Raw genomic sequence first — 15,491 nt, 5'->3', positions numbered from 1 at the left:
TCAGCCGCAGCACAACTGTGAGGGCTGACTGATTAAAATCAATCATCTCCTCCAGGCTTCCAGAATCACAGTTCTCAGACTTACTCAAGAGCCCAGAGACCTCACGTGATGCCGTCTCACCTGCCGGGGCAAAACACGTCTGGTAACCGCATTTACATTAGATTTCAGGAGCTCGCTGCCCCAAGAGAATTTTTATTCTAATGTTTATGTGTTTTAGAGGGAGTGAGAGAGAGTGATTTCATCAGTTGGTTCACTTTACAAATGCCCACAAGAACCAGGGCTGTGCTGGATCAGGGGCTCAATCCAGGTCTTCCTGACTCCACTGAGCCACCACCACTGCCTCCCCGAGTCTGCATTAATAGGAAGCTGGAGTCAGGAACCCAGGCTTGAACTCCCGTCTTCTGATGTGGGATGTGCATGCACTAACAGCGTCTTAACTGCTAGGCCAAATGCCCACCCCAGAATTCGTATTTTAAAGCTAAGATCTGAAGGAAGTGGCGCACGCTTATCCAGAGGAAGTTATTGCTGATAACGGAACTTTAGGGGCAATGAAGAAGCACTCCTTGGCCCAGGACAGGTCAAATCACACAGGTGGGCATTCCTCCAGCCTATCTATGGGGGTTCTCTCCTCCTGTCCACCTTGACCCTGCTCCATTGACCACGTCTGACCTTCATAACAGTCTTGGAAGGTGGGTAGGGCAGGTGACAATGTCTCCATGTTTATATCCAAAAAAAAAAAAAAAAAAAAAAGCCAGACTTGAGGATCTGCCCTCTATCACGGCCAGGATTAAAAAGAGGTACAGAGTGCACGTGTGCTTTGGAAAGCCGGTGGCTCGTCACCCTTCCTACACATCCTGACATGGGCCAAGGCCTGTTTGACAGACACGCGGAGGACGTGTGGCAGAGGCTCCACCGAGCACGCGGTGGGGAGGTGCTGGAGGGAAAGGGGTCGTGAGCGGCCCTCCAGCACTTGTCCAGCATTCGGTGTCTCCGAGTGCCAGCTCGCGAGCATCGGCCCCACGACAGTGCCCCGGAGTCACAGTGAGCACGGGAGGGCCGGGCATCCTGCAGATCGCTTTCTACAAAAGAGGAAGTAAGTTGGGAGGTTAATCGTCTTGCGGTTTGAGGAAGTCAGCAGCACAGAAGGATATCGTGGTCTTGACGTTGAATTCGGTCAGCAAACTAGAGCCTCTTGGCTGAAACACAGGATGGAAGAGGGTGTGTGCGTGCGCACACACACATTCATGTGCAAACACACATGAAGCAAATTGCTTCTGATGGTACCACCAAAGCTATAATCTATTTTGTATTTCCTGGATTAAAAATTCCCTGGCCTGCTACTACGTTTGGGTATCCAGCGAAAGGAAAGGACGAAGCTTGGGGGTTAGAACCAATGCCGTTGGACAGTGTCGTAAAATCTGGTTAGATGCTAGAGTCAAATCCAGGCCCGGAGAGGCTCCCTCATCCCACACCTCCCCTCTTCTTCCTCCACACGGAGGAGATGCCCTCCGGCACCTCTTCCAGCCTCCAGCTCACCCTCAGTGGACACTGTCAACACTGCCTCATTCTTCTTCCTTTCGAGTAACCTAGATAGATCGGCTCTCAGAGACCAGGACACTCTGGATTCCTGGAAACATAAAGAGAGATGATAGAATTAGAAAGGGATGTTTGATGGTCTACAAATGATCTTATTCAGACTTTCAAATATTCCCTGGCAGTGTCAGGACAGGAGACTTGCCTGGCAATTTAATATATTTACTGTGTAAATAGTAAGCACTTGCAGTGCCTGACTTAATCAGAATGAAGTTCATTATGATAAAGAGCTGTGCCCTTTGGTCCTATTTGCATTAAGCAGGCTCCCAATTTCATTCAATTTCACTCACATCTCCGAAGGAAATCACAGGCCATGAGGCTGGCCAAGGATGGAAAGGGGGGTGGGCAGAGGAATTAGCAAGGAAATTCACAGGAGCAGATAAAGGGAAAGGAGGTAGTGGCTGAGATCCCAACAGAGAGAGCGGGATACCTTCCCTATTGACCCCAATCTAGAGAGTAATTTTTTTTCTTGTTTTTTAACCTGAGGTTTGTATCAGTCTCTCTCTCTCTCCCTCCTTCCCTCCCTTTCTCTCTCCCCCGGCTTTGAAAACATGTTATCGGGTCATCTAAACCTTTTATGAAACATTTCAGACTTGTGTGCGCATGAGCTGATGAAGATTTATTATATTTGACACCATAACCAAAGATGCTAATGCATTCTTTTATGCAGGACTGGATTGAAACCCCTGAGGCTAGATCACTATCTCTCGCCAGATGTTAACTCGGTTTCACTGATGTGAGCTCAGGGTAAGGTGAAAAGTGTGTCTGGAGATATTCCTTGGAATGTGTAGTATACCGTATTGCATAGCAAGAAATCTGGGAACTCACTGTGTAGTACTCCGTCTCTGTCCTCAACTTATTCTATTTCTTTCGGAGAAGGAAAATGCCCCCCCCCCCACTTGAACTAAAATAGGCAGAGAAAAGAGTATGATTCAATAAATCTGTAAATAGAAGTATCCACCCAAGTCCTTTGGGATTCTTTGAAATACACTTAGGCTACCAAAAAAAAAAAAAAAAAAAAAATCTGGACATCTCGGGGCGGGACTGCGGATAAATGATGTCATGCAACAGAATCAGGACCAGCTGGGACAATGCAGCCGGGCCCGTGTTGGGTTAGAGGCGGGGGCGCTGGGTCTGCGGAGGGGAGCACAGACAGGCCTGACTGTGCAGACTCCACGGTCTCTGGTTGTGGCTAAGGGGTAACCGCACCGCGGTAACGCGACTCGGGGCGGGGGCAGGGGTGCGCCGCCGCCACAGGCCGGGCGCGAGGGTCCCGAGCCGGCCCCGGCACGGTGGCATCTGCCGTGCTGTTAGGGGCAGGAGCAGGCTGCACGTGAAGCACGTTCGCTCCTGGATCCCCTCCCTGGCGACGGCCCCAGACCTCAGCCTCCAAGATCTGTTAGCGAAATAAACAAGCGGGAGACAACAACCATAACAGCAACGCGGCAGAGCGGGCGCGGGACACCAAGCACCGCCTTCGGAAGCCTCGGGCCAATCACAGGCCTGTTGCTGGGGCCCGGTGTTTGGCCGCCTGACGTTCCCATGGAGACCGAAGAACGTTACACACTAAACACTGGCGACGTTGACGTCTATGCATTATATCCATGGAGACGACAGAGCAAACGTCATCCCTCCCCTCCACCCCGCCGCCAGCGCCTCCCCGCCCTCCCAGAGCGCCAGGGGCGGGGGGAGCGACGCAGGCGTCGCCGTCACGTGCTGCGGGCCGCGCGGGCGGCCGGGGGCGGGGCCTGTTGCTATGACTGCGGCGGCGGCTGTTGTTGTTTGGGACTGCAATTAGAAAGTGCTGAGGCGGCAGTGGAGACAGAACCGATTGTGGAACGGCGTCTCCCGCCCCCGGGCCAGAGAGGGTTCCCCCGCCCCTGGAAAGCCAGGACACCCCCTAGGCTGTCCCAGCACGCCTCAGCCTCGGGTCCTGAGCCAAGACCGCTCTGTGCTGCCCGGGACTCCCAGACTGAGGGCCAAGCCTAGACCACTCCCTCCGCCCTCGGTCGGCCACGACTGTCAGGGTGACCTCCCTAACCGCGTCTGCTCCAGACGGCAGCCCACAGAGCAAACCGCTGACCAAACTTGCCTTGCCCGCGAGACGGGCGCAAAACCCAGCTCGGAGACCTTTCCCACTGTCGCAGGAAACCCCAGAACCCAGGAGGAGCAGAAAGGAGTTGGCGCGTAGTGGAAGACTTGAGAGAGCCGTGCCTGGGAACTGCGTTTAAGTACAGTCCTGTCAGAGGAAAACCGAGACAGCCCTGGGAAGTGTGGCACTGAGAAACGGGAGGGCCGGGGAAGCTGGGCCGCAGCTGTCGCTGGGCTGTGCTGGGGCCCGTCTTGGCACTGCAAGCCCTCGCAGCGTGAGAAGTCTCCGCGTGCGCCAGCCGTGCCTTCACACGACTCTGGACACCGAATCAAGGAACCGAGGCGGGACCCTGTGGAGACGGCCGCCCTGGGCAGCGTGTGGAGTTCCAGGGTCACAGTCTGAATTTAAGCCTTGTGTATTAATCTGCTGGAATTTTAAAAAGTGAGCACGCAGGGTCTGTTCCCTATGGTAGGAACGTGAAAGAAGGAGTTGGTGGAAGTGAATGGCGTTGGGGAGCTGGCCAGAGCTCCCGCCCTTTCTCCGGCAACACAAACCCTGCCCCCTTTCCGTCTCTGCCAAGTGCGCACCTCCAGGCTCCCCTCTGAGGGCCCAGCAGCATTCCCACCTGCCCACAGAGCATGGCCATGCCCTTTCAACACCGTCTTGCTCCATCCTCTGATCCACTCATTACTCACTTCCCCGGCACCGGTCCCTAGACGGCTCCCCTGTAGCTCCCTTCCCGCTCTGTGGCCACTCCCTGGGCTCCTACCCAGCTGACTGGCACGTCCCAACCCCTTGCCCCGTCCACTCATCTGCACCATGGGGTTTCTTATGTCTGGTCCTCACCAGGTAGAAGACACTGACCTTATGTAAACTGCTGTCCAGTTCTAAACACAAGAGGAAGGGCACAGGGAATGGAACAAGACTATCATCTGCATATTTAACAATAACAATAATAATAATAATAATAGTTGAGATTCAGGCCCTGTATTGAAACCCAGCTCAAAATCTGCTTATCACAGGACTTAGGACAAGGCAGCAATGTACCAGTTTGGACATTTTCGGGGAAGCATGAGAATGTCTACTTCTTCCATCAATTCGTGGTCAAGCTATACCTGTCTGAGAGTGTCCTCCCCCACTCCAGCTCCACCTTGAGTGGGAGGCAGATGGAGAAGAGGGAAACCTCAAGGTCAGGCTAATGGGACAGGCTGACTTGTGGGTAGGGAAGATGAAATCAGATTCTGGCAGAGGGACGAAGTGGTTTGTGTTTTGTTTCAGATGGGAAAGCGCCGATGCGACTTACCCCGGGCGCAGAAGTAACCCATCTTGCCACCTGGAAAAGTGGCCTGGCAGTCCTCCTTATCTCTCCTATTTCAACTCAGGGGTAAGTTGAACTAACATGGTTTGTTGACTGTAGATTCTGTCTCTCTCAAGATCTCTCTTTCTATTCTTCAGGACACCCAAGGCCCCAGCAAGCCACTGAGAGAGGGTGTGGGAGAAGGAAATGGCAGGCAAGATGTATCTCGAATTTTCCATGTGACAGGGCTGTATAGAGGCCCCTCCTCAATGTCATCTCATTTTTCCTCTAAACACGCCTGATGACCGGGGCTGCTTATGCTCATCTTGATAGCCGAAGAGACTGAGGCTCACGCAGTTAAGGAACCTGTCCAAAGACGCACAACAGAGCGGGCTTCTGGCCCTGGTCTCTGTTGTCGGAGCTCTTGCGATCCCCACAACCCCAGGAGGCAGTGGAACACACAGCACAGCTCTGCCTGGGTCGTTCCACAAGCTTTCCTTTGCACGGGGACACTTTGATCTCTTGTGAGATCTGCAAGAACTTCATGAAAAGGTGCTGACACCACAAAGTCAGACTGTGGAGCCTTGCCGCCTGGGACTAACCTACTTCCTCATTGGCCCAAGACCCAGGGAGGCAGAGAGAGACAGGCCCCAGAGCACACACAGCAGAGAGGTCTGGGCGGCTGCTGGGAGCCTGTGACCTGCCCAGGGCGAGGCTGGGCACTGCGCGACTTCTCAGGCTGCCTGGAGAGCTCTAACCAGATCTGTCTGAAGCTGGCGCTCAGGCCTGGCCCCTCCCTCTGCTGCTCCTCGCTCCCCCTCCCCCCATGTGTGACCCTGCTGGGAAGCACGTCCAGCACGGATTCCTGCAGCCCTCAGATGCCTTCAGGGGTTTAATGTGTTTGAAGAGTTCCCTCCTCGACAAGCAGAGTTAGTCAAGCTGAGTGGGTGGGGCGGGCACTTCCCCGCCATCCAGGGCTTGGAGGAAGGGGAGACCCTCCTCCCTCCCGCCTTTGGCAGCTCCTGGAGAGGTCCATGTGGGTGGTGATGAGTACAGACAAGCCGGAGGGTTGCTAGATGGGCAGGAATGCCCACGGGCCACGCCTTCCACAGCCCTCGGAGCAGCTCGTCGTGTCTGGGCTGGTGGAGGGGGTGGCAGAGCCAGGGAGTGGGTCCTCCTGCGTCTGGCTCCAACAACCGGTTTATTGTGATGATTCTATTTGTGTTCCCTGTGTTCTGTTTGACTTGGCAGCAGGGGAGGGAAAGGGCAGCAGGTTCACTCCGGTTTGTACTGGGTGGTTCCTGCAGCCACACCCAGACGTTAAAGCCAGCGGCTCACACTGGGGATGCCTTCACCTGGAGCCCTTGTTGTGAGAAAGTGAGGTGTGGGAAGTATTTCCTTTTTACGGACCAGCCAGGTGTGGCTGCCATTTCACCTATACCTGCACTACTAACGTCACCCAGATTCAGGTCAAAGGGCAGGCTTGCCAGACTCCCCTCACCCCAAGATCTGGGATCAGGAGCCAGTTGGTCGAGTCCCTTGGGGTTGGGTTATCCTGAGTCTTGACTACTCCTGAACACCTTAAATTCTGCTCCTGAACCAAAAGTCCTCCTGTGTCCGGTTTCAGGCAGAGGAGGAATGGCACAGGGAGCAGAACAAAACCATCGTCGGCAGCACCTGCACGTTAACAATCTCCCCAGGTCACAGTTGAGATTCATGAGCTGTATCCAAACCCAATACAAAGTCTGCTTATTACAGGACTGTAGACGAGGCGGCGGGGTACTAATTTGGGCATTTTCAGGGAAACAATGAGGATTTCTACTTCTCTGTCAGTTAGTGGTCAAGCTAATTGACAATCGTGCTCTACTTTGGGGGAGTCTTGTATTTCCCAAGTTGAAATATGAGCTTTCCTAAAAGGCACAAAGCAGGGATACCTCTCCCCCTCCCCCCCACCACCACCACAAGCTTGTAGCACTCAAAGACAACAGGCATGGGGTCAAGTTGACTTACTCTAGAACTCTGTGTGGTCCCTTTATTGATAAGAGCCTCCGTCCAGAACAGAAGCATCCCTAGCAAGTGAGAAATAATGGCTAGCACATGCACTTCTGTTGCCATGCACTGTTTTGGGTGTTTTAGTACAATCTCATTTAAACCTCAAAACAACTGAAGAGGTGAGTACCATTATCATCATCCCTTCCTACCAGTTAGAAACTGGGATTGAAGAAATTGCCAGATCACCCAGCTGATAAGTGACGGTGCCAGGATCCAACAGAAGGTAACCTGGCTCTGGAACCCATGTGAAAAGGGCCTTTCTGCCAGCCCACAAAGCATCCTCGCCCTAGAGCCTGAGCTGGCCTTTCTTTGAATGCAAAGGTTTCCTTGCTGAAGGTTGACAGTCATAGTCTTCCAGCCAGGTCAACCAATGGACCTTCAGAAGTGCACAGTTTCCAAGGGTTCCTCACTTGTCCGTGGGCGAGAACAAGGCCCAGCTTGATGAGACTCTGGGCCTGCAGTGAAGGACCATTATGGCTTATGTCTCTGTGTGCACCGTGGACGCTGGGGTCTGGGTGCAGTCAAAGCCACAGAGAGCCCTGCCCTGAAGAAAGTGGCCCCGACTTAGGCAGCTAGGTGATGAAACCATTTCCTTTCTAAGAGAGGCCTGAGCACACGCCTGTGGGGCCTGGCAAGGCCACAGGCTTTGTTCCTGAGGCCACTCCCTACCGGACGTGACAATGCATGAGGCTTAAGACAGAATCACTTCTCAAATGCAGGAAAGATGTGGATAATTACCATTGCCCACATTTATTGAGTGCTTAAAGTGCTTTATATGATGGCTGATATGGATTCATTTATTTAATCCTTAGAACAACTGGAGTGAGGAGGACCCGGTGCTGTGGTATAGAAGGCTAAGCCTTTGTCTGCAGCACCGGCATCCCCTATGGGCACTGGTTCTAGTCCTAGTTGTTCCACTTCTGATCATACTCCCTGCTAATGACCTGGGAAAGCAGCAGAAGGTGGCCCAAGTGGTTGGGTCCCTGCACCCACATGGGAAACCCAGAAGAAGCCTCTGGCTCCTGACTCCCGGCTTTGGCCTGGCCCAGCTCCACCATTGTGGCCATTTGGAGAGTGAACCAGTGGATAGAACATCTCTCCTTCTCTCTCTGTATCTCTGCCTTTCAAATAAATAAAATAAATCTTAACAACAACAACTGGAGGAGGTAGGTTCTGTTATTATCCCCTTTGACAGAGGAAGAAATGGAGGCACCAAGAGAACTCCCCCAAATCATCACAGGCAGTGAGATTCAAACCCAGGCCCTGACTGTCCAAAGCAAAATGGCAGCCCTCCCCCAAAGTCAGGGACAATGTGGCAGCAGAGAGAAATTTTGAGATAGTTTTATATCGGGACTGGGGCAGGGTAGGGGTGGGGCTCGAGAGCCCAGAGCCCAGTTGACTGGGAATTCTTGGGACCACGGACCCATGCCTCTGGAAGTGTCATCTGGTTCTGTCACCCAAGCTCTCAGTGGCCACTCCAGAGCCCCATGAGCCAGAGATAGTTCCCGTCATCCCTTAGGGATAGTTCCCGTCATCCCTTAGGCTCGCGAGACCCATGCTAAAGTCTACAATGGCTAGACCCTGATTGATCTCACCAGGACAGAAAAGAGTGGAGACAGAGAGTGGTACAGACCGTGACTGTCTTGTCTCAGAGCATTTGTGTGGATGTGCCCTTGTCCGTCTGGCCTTGGGATCTGTCCTGTGACCAGGTGACGTGATGCAAGACCCAGGCCAATGCTCTCAAGAAACCTTTCTATTTCTGGCCCCTCACAGTGCCTCTCTCTCCCTCTGTCTCCTCCCAATAAAACACAAGTACCTTGGTAGTATTTAGCAACATCGCCCGGAATCAGACTGTCTGGTTCCAAATCCTAGTTTGGCCACTATTTGTCTTCCAAATTATTTAACCTTTCTGTGCCTCAGTTTCCTAATCTGTTTTAAGATGGGGATAACAGTAGCACCTTTCTTAAAGTGTGTTGAGAAAACAGTGAGGTAATCTACAGGGGTATTTCAAAAAGTTTGTATGGGGGCGGCAGCGCTGTGGCTCAGTGAGTTAAAGCCCTGGATTGCAGCTCTGGCATTCCATATGGGCACTGGTTTAAGTCCTGGCTGCTCCATTTCCCATCCTGCTCTCTGCTATGGTCTGGGAAAGCACTAGAAGATGGCCCAAGTGCTTGAGCCCCTGCACCCACGTGGGAGACCCAGAAGAATCTCCTGGCTCCTGGCTCCTGGCTTGGGCCTGGCTCAGCCCCAGTCGTGGCCGTTTTGAGAGTGAGCCAGTGGATAGAAGATCTCTCTCTCTCTCTCTCTGTCTACCTGTCTCTGTAACTCCACCTTTCAGGTAAATAAAATAAATTTGGAAAAAAAAAAGTTTGTGGGAAAATAGAATTAAAGGATAAGCTCATTTTGGTGCCAAAAGACTTTGAAATGCATACGTAGTTTCTTTTCATAACACACACTTTCCTTGAACTTTTTGAAGACTGTGTCACATGCATGGATTTCAAAACTTTTTTTTTTTGGATTTCAAAATCTTTTGCTCAAAAATAATTTTTTAAAAAAAGGTTCATTTATTATTGTGACAGAAAGAGCCAGAGAAAGACATTTGCTGTCTGCTGGTTCACTCCTCAAATGGCTGCAATAGCTGGGGCTGGGCAAGACCAAAGGAGGAACCAAGAACCCCATCCGGGTCTCCCACCTGGGTGGCAGGGGCCCAAGGACTTGGGCTATCTTCGCTGCTTTCCCAGGTGCATTAGCAGGGAGCTGGATGGGAAGAGGAGTAGCCGGGACTCAAACCAGCACTCTAATATGGGATGCGGGAATTGTAGGCAGCAGCTTAACCCACTGTACCACAACGCTGGCCCCTATCTTTTAATTCCATTTTCCACAAACTTTTGGAAGTCCCTCCTGTGTATGGCAAGTGCTTCCTAAATGTTAGGCATTTCTATTGTGGTGATGGTGATGAATTCTTTTTTTTTTAATATATATTTTTTATTTTTTTGACAGGCAGAGTGGACAGTGAGAGAGAGAGAGACAGAGAGAAAGGTCTTCCTTTGCTGTTGGTTCACCCTCCAATGGCCGCTGTGGCCGGCACGCTGCGGCCGGCGCACCGCGCTGATCCGAAGGCAGGAGCCAGGTACTTATCCTGGTCTCTCATGGGGTGCAGGGCCCAAGCACTTGGGCCATCCTCCACTGCACTCCCTGGCCACAGCAGAGAGCTGGCCTGGAAGAGGGGCAACCGGGACAGAATCCGGCGCCCTGAGCGGGACTAGAACCCGGTGTGCCGGTGCTGCAAGGTGGAGGATTAGCCTAGTGAGCCGCGGCACCGGCGATGGTGATAAATTCTATTGATTCTCCTTTCTCCGGATACTGAGATGAATGTTGAACACTGGCTACATGCTGGGACGTACTAGACTGCTGTTGGTACTCCTCCTTCTATCATCAATTCTGGTGTTAGTCCTTCCCAGAGATCCAGGAAGAGGCACTCTTAGGATGGGAATTAGGGGAGTGGGCATCGGGCAAATGAGGAGGGCACTGCTTGGGACATCCCACATCCCGTATCAGAGCGCCAGGCTTTGAAAAGACCCAACTCTGCTTCCAATTCCAGTTCCAGGTGGCAAGTGATGGCTTTGAATAGTTGAGTCCCTGCCACCAACATAGGAGACCTGGATTGAATTGTTGGCTCCTGGCTTCAGCCTGGCTCAACCCTAGCTGTTTCGGGTATTTGGAAAGTAAACCAGCTGATGGGAGATATTTCTCTCTCTCTCTCCCTCTTTCCCTCCCTCCCTCTCTCTCTCTCTTTTCACTCTCGCTCTTGCTTTCTCTCTCTCTCTCCATGCCTTTCAAATACATAACATACAGAAATAAATAATTCTTAAAATGATGAAGGAGTCTTTGGGAAACTCCTTAAAGCCAATATTCTTGAAAATTTTCATGGGTCAACTTGGGAAGGCAGCCAAAGCTTTTAATTTGCAACAGCTGCTGAGAAATCATGTCAGCACCTCAGTATAGATCTCTCCGCTGGACGCAGAGGTTAGGTTGAAAGTCATGAAACCCAAAATAAGTATGGAGCAACGGCACTGTCAGGGGTTACTGAGGGCAAAATAAGCAGGCTTTCACAAACCCAGCTCCTCTGGCTGGCTCCTCGTGGAGACTCTCACCTTCTTTTCTTAGATTGTCATCTCAGTGTGACGACAGAGTGTGTCTTCATAGGCTTCACTTCTATTCAACTTCTAACGTAAAGGCAGCACTTAATAGAAGCTGATGACGATACAGGCCTAGGATAGAAAGTGAGCACCTTCACAAATGACTTGGTGGTGCCAGGGAGAGCCAGGGTGAAGGGCACCTTATCTCAAATCCGAACAAGAGAGTGCATTTCCTGTGAAGTCTGATGAGAAAAAAAGATGTGGTTGGACTCCCTCCATCACACAAAGCGAGCTAGCCTGAGTCCCGCCTGCTGCTGCTGAACTTTGAAAACCTGAGCGGCACATTTGTGGTTGGCTTGTGTTATCTGATCCTGGGGCTGACACATGCTGCCCTGAGTTCACGGCTGCAGAGTTTCCAGTCCTCCCTCAGTCTCTTACGTGATGGTTGCTGCGTGGCGCCGCGTCTCTCTCCACTCCTCAGGTGGAACAGCTGCAGGGGGGACCCCACAAAGGGACGGGATGCTCGTAGTCATGGAGGCTGTTGCCAGGGCTCCCGTGCCACCTGCTCCTTTGCCTATACCATCTCGTTCATTATGGCCACATCTTGGATTAGCAAGCTGAGACTTGATATAAGTAAAAAAACAAAAGTAAAAACATTGCTCCGGGCCATCCAGGTGGAGAGGTGCGGAGTCTGGGTTCACGCCAGAGACCGTGGGTCTGATGACACTGAGGACCCTGCAGCAAATCATGCTGCCTCTCCAAGTTCTTTCCTTCTTCTCAATTCCTGTTTCTGCTGAGCCCCCTTTCTACTGCCCACCCACCCAGCAGGTCATCGCTCCAAGACCCCTGTTGTGCTGCGTGGTCACTCCAGCCTGGAGGAACCTGTCCTCCCTCCCGCCTTTTTCCCATAGCTGTTCATCCTCTTGTATTATTCAACAGTTTGTTGCCCAGGCTCTGTCTCCCCAATGAGTCGCAAGCCCCTGGAAGTTCAGTGAGCGTCTCACACTGCCTTGCGTCCTCCACAGTGCTCGGTTTAAACCTCACGCAGTAGGTGCTGAGTCCAAGCTGACCAAATGAAAGAAAACTGAAGGTAAATATGCTCTCTACTCAGAGGTCCTCTTCAGCAAGTGGGATTCATGTTGAGTGCAGCCTTCACCTGTGAATCCTGTTGTTGTGCCTTGCCCCAGTGAGTGGTGCCTGATAATTTATTCAATGAGGGAAAGAATGGATGAAACCCCAGCTCCATCACTTATGGGTGACTTGGGACAGTTATCGTAGGTTCTCCAAGCCTCCATTTCCTCATCGGTAACATGGGAATAATTCCTGGAGAGCTTCTGTTTGGGCTAGAGACGTGGGAGGCACTGCCCGCCATCCCTGGCCCAGGTGGCTGCTGTAACCATCACTATCTAAACCGTTTGTGGCAGTGGTTCCAGCAAGCCAAAAAACAGAGGGCATGGCCACCCATCTAATGAGCACAAGGCGGAAAAATTGCCGCAAGAGGGGATCAAAACAACCCGGAGCAACTGCAGGGCCCACAGGGATTGCCAGGTACGGCGTCACGTTTTGTTTTCGCTTGTGGCCTCATCGGAACCCCCGTGGTGTCTTCCTATGGAACTCAGCGATGATTGCTGCGGGGGCCCACTTTTCCTTTCTTTATTAAGAAAAGGAAACAGGAAACCCAGTGCAAAACCCTCCGACGGTTAGCGCTACACCAAAGTTGTGAGTGTAACCACACCCCCGCCAGGAAACGAGAGTACAGTTCTCACAGTGAAGTTCCCTCACCTTGCATGGCCCACACGGTGTTTTTCAGAGATGAAAGGGCTGAACTTTGGGCAGTGGGCTGTCATTGGGTACTTGTTGATTTCAGTGAAGATTAGCATGCAGATTTAATACTGCGCAAATGGAGAAGTGGTTTTTGTGTGCTGTCGATAGGGTTCTATTACAGGTCACAAGCTATGACCGGGGAGGGGTCTGCAGGCAGATTCTGACCCACTAACGTTTGTTTTGCCCCACATAGAGTGGCCAGCATTTAAAAATAGAGAAGTTGAGTGGGCATTTATCCACTTCGGGTGTTCACATTTCATATTGGAGTACCTGGGTTCGAATCCTGACTCTGCTTCCAAATCCAACTTCCTGCTAATGCACCAAATCATTATGGTTCAAGTAGTTAGGTCCCTGCCCCCACATGGCAGACCAGGATGGAGTTCCAGGATCCTGGCTTCAGCCTGGCCCAGCTCAGTTGTGGGCATTTGGGGAGTGAACTGGTTCCTAGGAGATGTCTCTTGTCTGTCCCTTTGCCTTTGAGGTAAAGTAAATACATAAGTAAGTAAGTAAAAATTGGAAAGAAAAATGGAGAGTTTGCACACACAACCAGTCTGGATTTGCAGCTGCCTCCTTGAAGTAGGCAAAGGTCTCAGGTTTGATGCAGTGCCCACTGCACCTGAGTACTTTACCTACCAGTCTCCAGAGGCCCGTGAGGTCCCAGGCTTCTTTTTTCTTTTCCTACTATGTATTTATTTATTTTAAAGGCAGAGTTACAGAGAAGGAGAGGCAGAAAAGTCTTCCATCTACTGGTTCACTCCTCAAATGGCTGGAATGGATGGGACTGGGCCAAGCTGAAACCAGGAGCCAGGAGCTTCATCCAGGTCTCCCACATGGGTGCAGTTGCCCAAGCACTTGGGTCGTCTTCCACTGCTTTCCCAGGCACATTAGCAGGGATCTGAATCGGAAGTGAAACAGCTAGGGGACAGAAAGACAGACAGACAGGCACAGAGAGGGAGAGAGAGAGAGATCGAGAGAGAGAGAGAGATCTGTTCCATCCACTGGTTCACTCCCCAGATGGCCACAACAGCCAGGGTTGGGTTCTACTGAAGCCAGGAGCCATGAGCTCCATCCAGGTCTCCCATGTGGGTGGCAGGGGGCCCAACACTTGGGCCATCTTCCGCAGCCAGGCAGATAGATCAGAAGTGGAGCAGCTGGAACTCGAACTGGCGCCCATATGGGATGCTGGAGTCACAGCTTTACCCGCTATGCCACAGCGCAGGCCCTGTCCCCATATCTTTCTTTTTTTTTTTTTAACTTTTATTTAATGAATATAAATTTCCAAAGTACCCGTATCTTTCTAAGTCCTTGGCAGGAGAAAGTGGAAAGGGTACACTTTTTGTGTATCTCACAGGTGAGCCATTATGGTCAGCCAAAAGAAATGCTTCATTTGTTTGATATTTTTTTAAATGATGAAAGTTACACGTGATTTTTGTTGTTTTGTTTTCATTCCGAAAACCAAGAAGTAAAATCATGGAAATGAAAAGGTGTGCTCCCTCCCTCTCTCTCCCCTCAAGCTGCTCCCGAGGTAACCATGGCTACCAACAATATTGATAAAAATAATCACTAATGTTTATAGAAGGCTTACTGTGTGCCAGGCTCCGTTCTCCGTACAACTTTTCTCATTTCGTCTCCACCACAGCCCGCGATGATCATTTGAGCTTCACAGGGAAAGAATGTGTGGCGTTGAAAGGTTAAAGTTGGGGAGCTGATACGATCCAGTTAATCTGGCTGCAGAGCCCCGATTCCTAACTGCAGGGTTACACTGCCAACACTTACAAGTTTAACCATGAATATGCACTGCACACTTTTATTTTTAATTTTTATTGATTTATTTTAATTTTATTTGAAAGGCAGAGAGATACAAAGACAGAAAGACAGAGAAACAGATGGAAAAAGACCTCCCTATTTGCTCTTTCACCCTCCAAATAGCCACAACAGCCAAGGCTGGGCCAGGCTGAAGCCAGGAGCCAGGAGCTCCATCTGGTCTCCCACATGGGTGACAGGGGCCCAAGCACTTGAGTCATCACCTGCTGCCTCCCACAGTGCATTAGCAGGAAACTAGATCAGAAGCGGGAAAGCTGATGCTTGAACCAGGCATGCAGGTGTCACAAGCAGTGGCTTCACCCGTGGCATCGCGACACCTGCCCCCACTGGCCATCATCTTTGACATCACTCCATGTCAGTTTCCTGATAACAACGCCAGAGTGTTGGCTGGGAAACATCTTCTTTCTCTCTCCCTGTCTTTTTCTTTCTTCTTCCTTCTTTCCTTCCTTTTCTTGAATGAAGAATAAGTAATGTTTATTGAAAGGAGTACGGAGAAAACTCCCACAGTGCAGGGATAGGGGTTTTTCTGAAGAAGAAGCTATTGGCAGAGGTGATCTGAGGGTTTTATACCTTTTGATAAGTTTGCACAGGGTCCTTTAAGAAACATTCTATCTTTTCATCCTGCTGTGATTTCATACTGCCTTCTTATCTCCCATTTGGTCAGTCTCTG

The 15,491-nt window shown here is 51.2% G+C and overlaps 1 long non-coding RNA gene across 1 annotated transcript; it reads left to right on the top strand.

Annotated features, from left to right (window-relative positions):
* The first annotated feature begins 3,416 nt into the window (after positions 1-3,416).
* On the top strand, positions 3,417-9,401 carry LOC127484627 (uncharacterized). Its single transcript, XR_011384929.1, has 2 exons — positions 3,417-4,126; positions 4,964-9,401. It is a non-coding gene; the product is annotated as an uncharacterized lncRNA (long non-coding RNA).
* The last annotated feature ends 6,090 nt before the right edge of the window (positions 9,402-15,491 follow it).

The sequence above is a fragment of the Oryctolagus cuniculus genome, chromosome 20 (assembly GCF_964237555.1).
Source record: "Oryctolagus cuniculus chromosome 20, mOryCun1.1, whole genome shotgun sequence".
Classification (NCBI taxonomy): domain Eukaryota; kingdom Metazoa; phylum Chordata; class Mammalia; order Lagomorpha; family Leporidae; genus Oryctolagus; species Oryctolagus cuniculus.
Note: the sequence above shows the minus strand (reverse complement) of the source record. Positions and strands in the feature narration are given on the sequence as shown.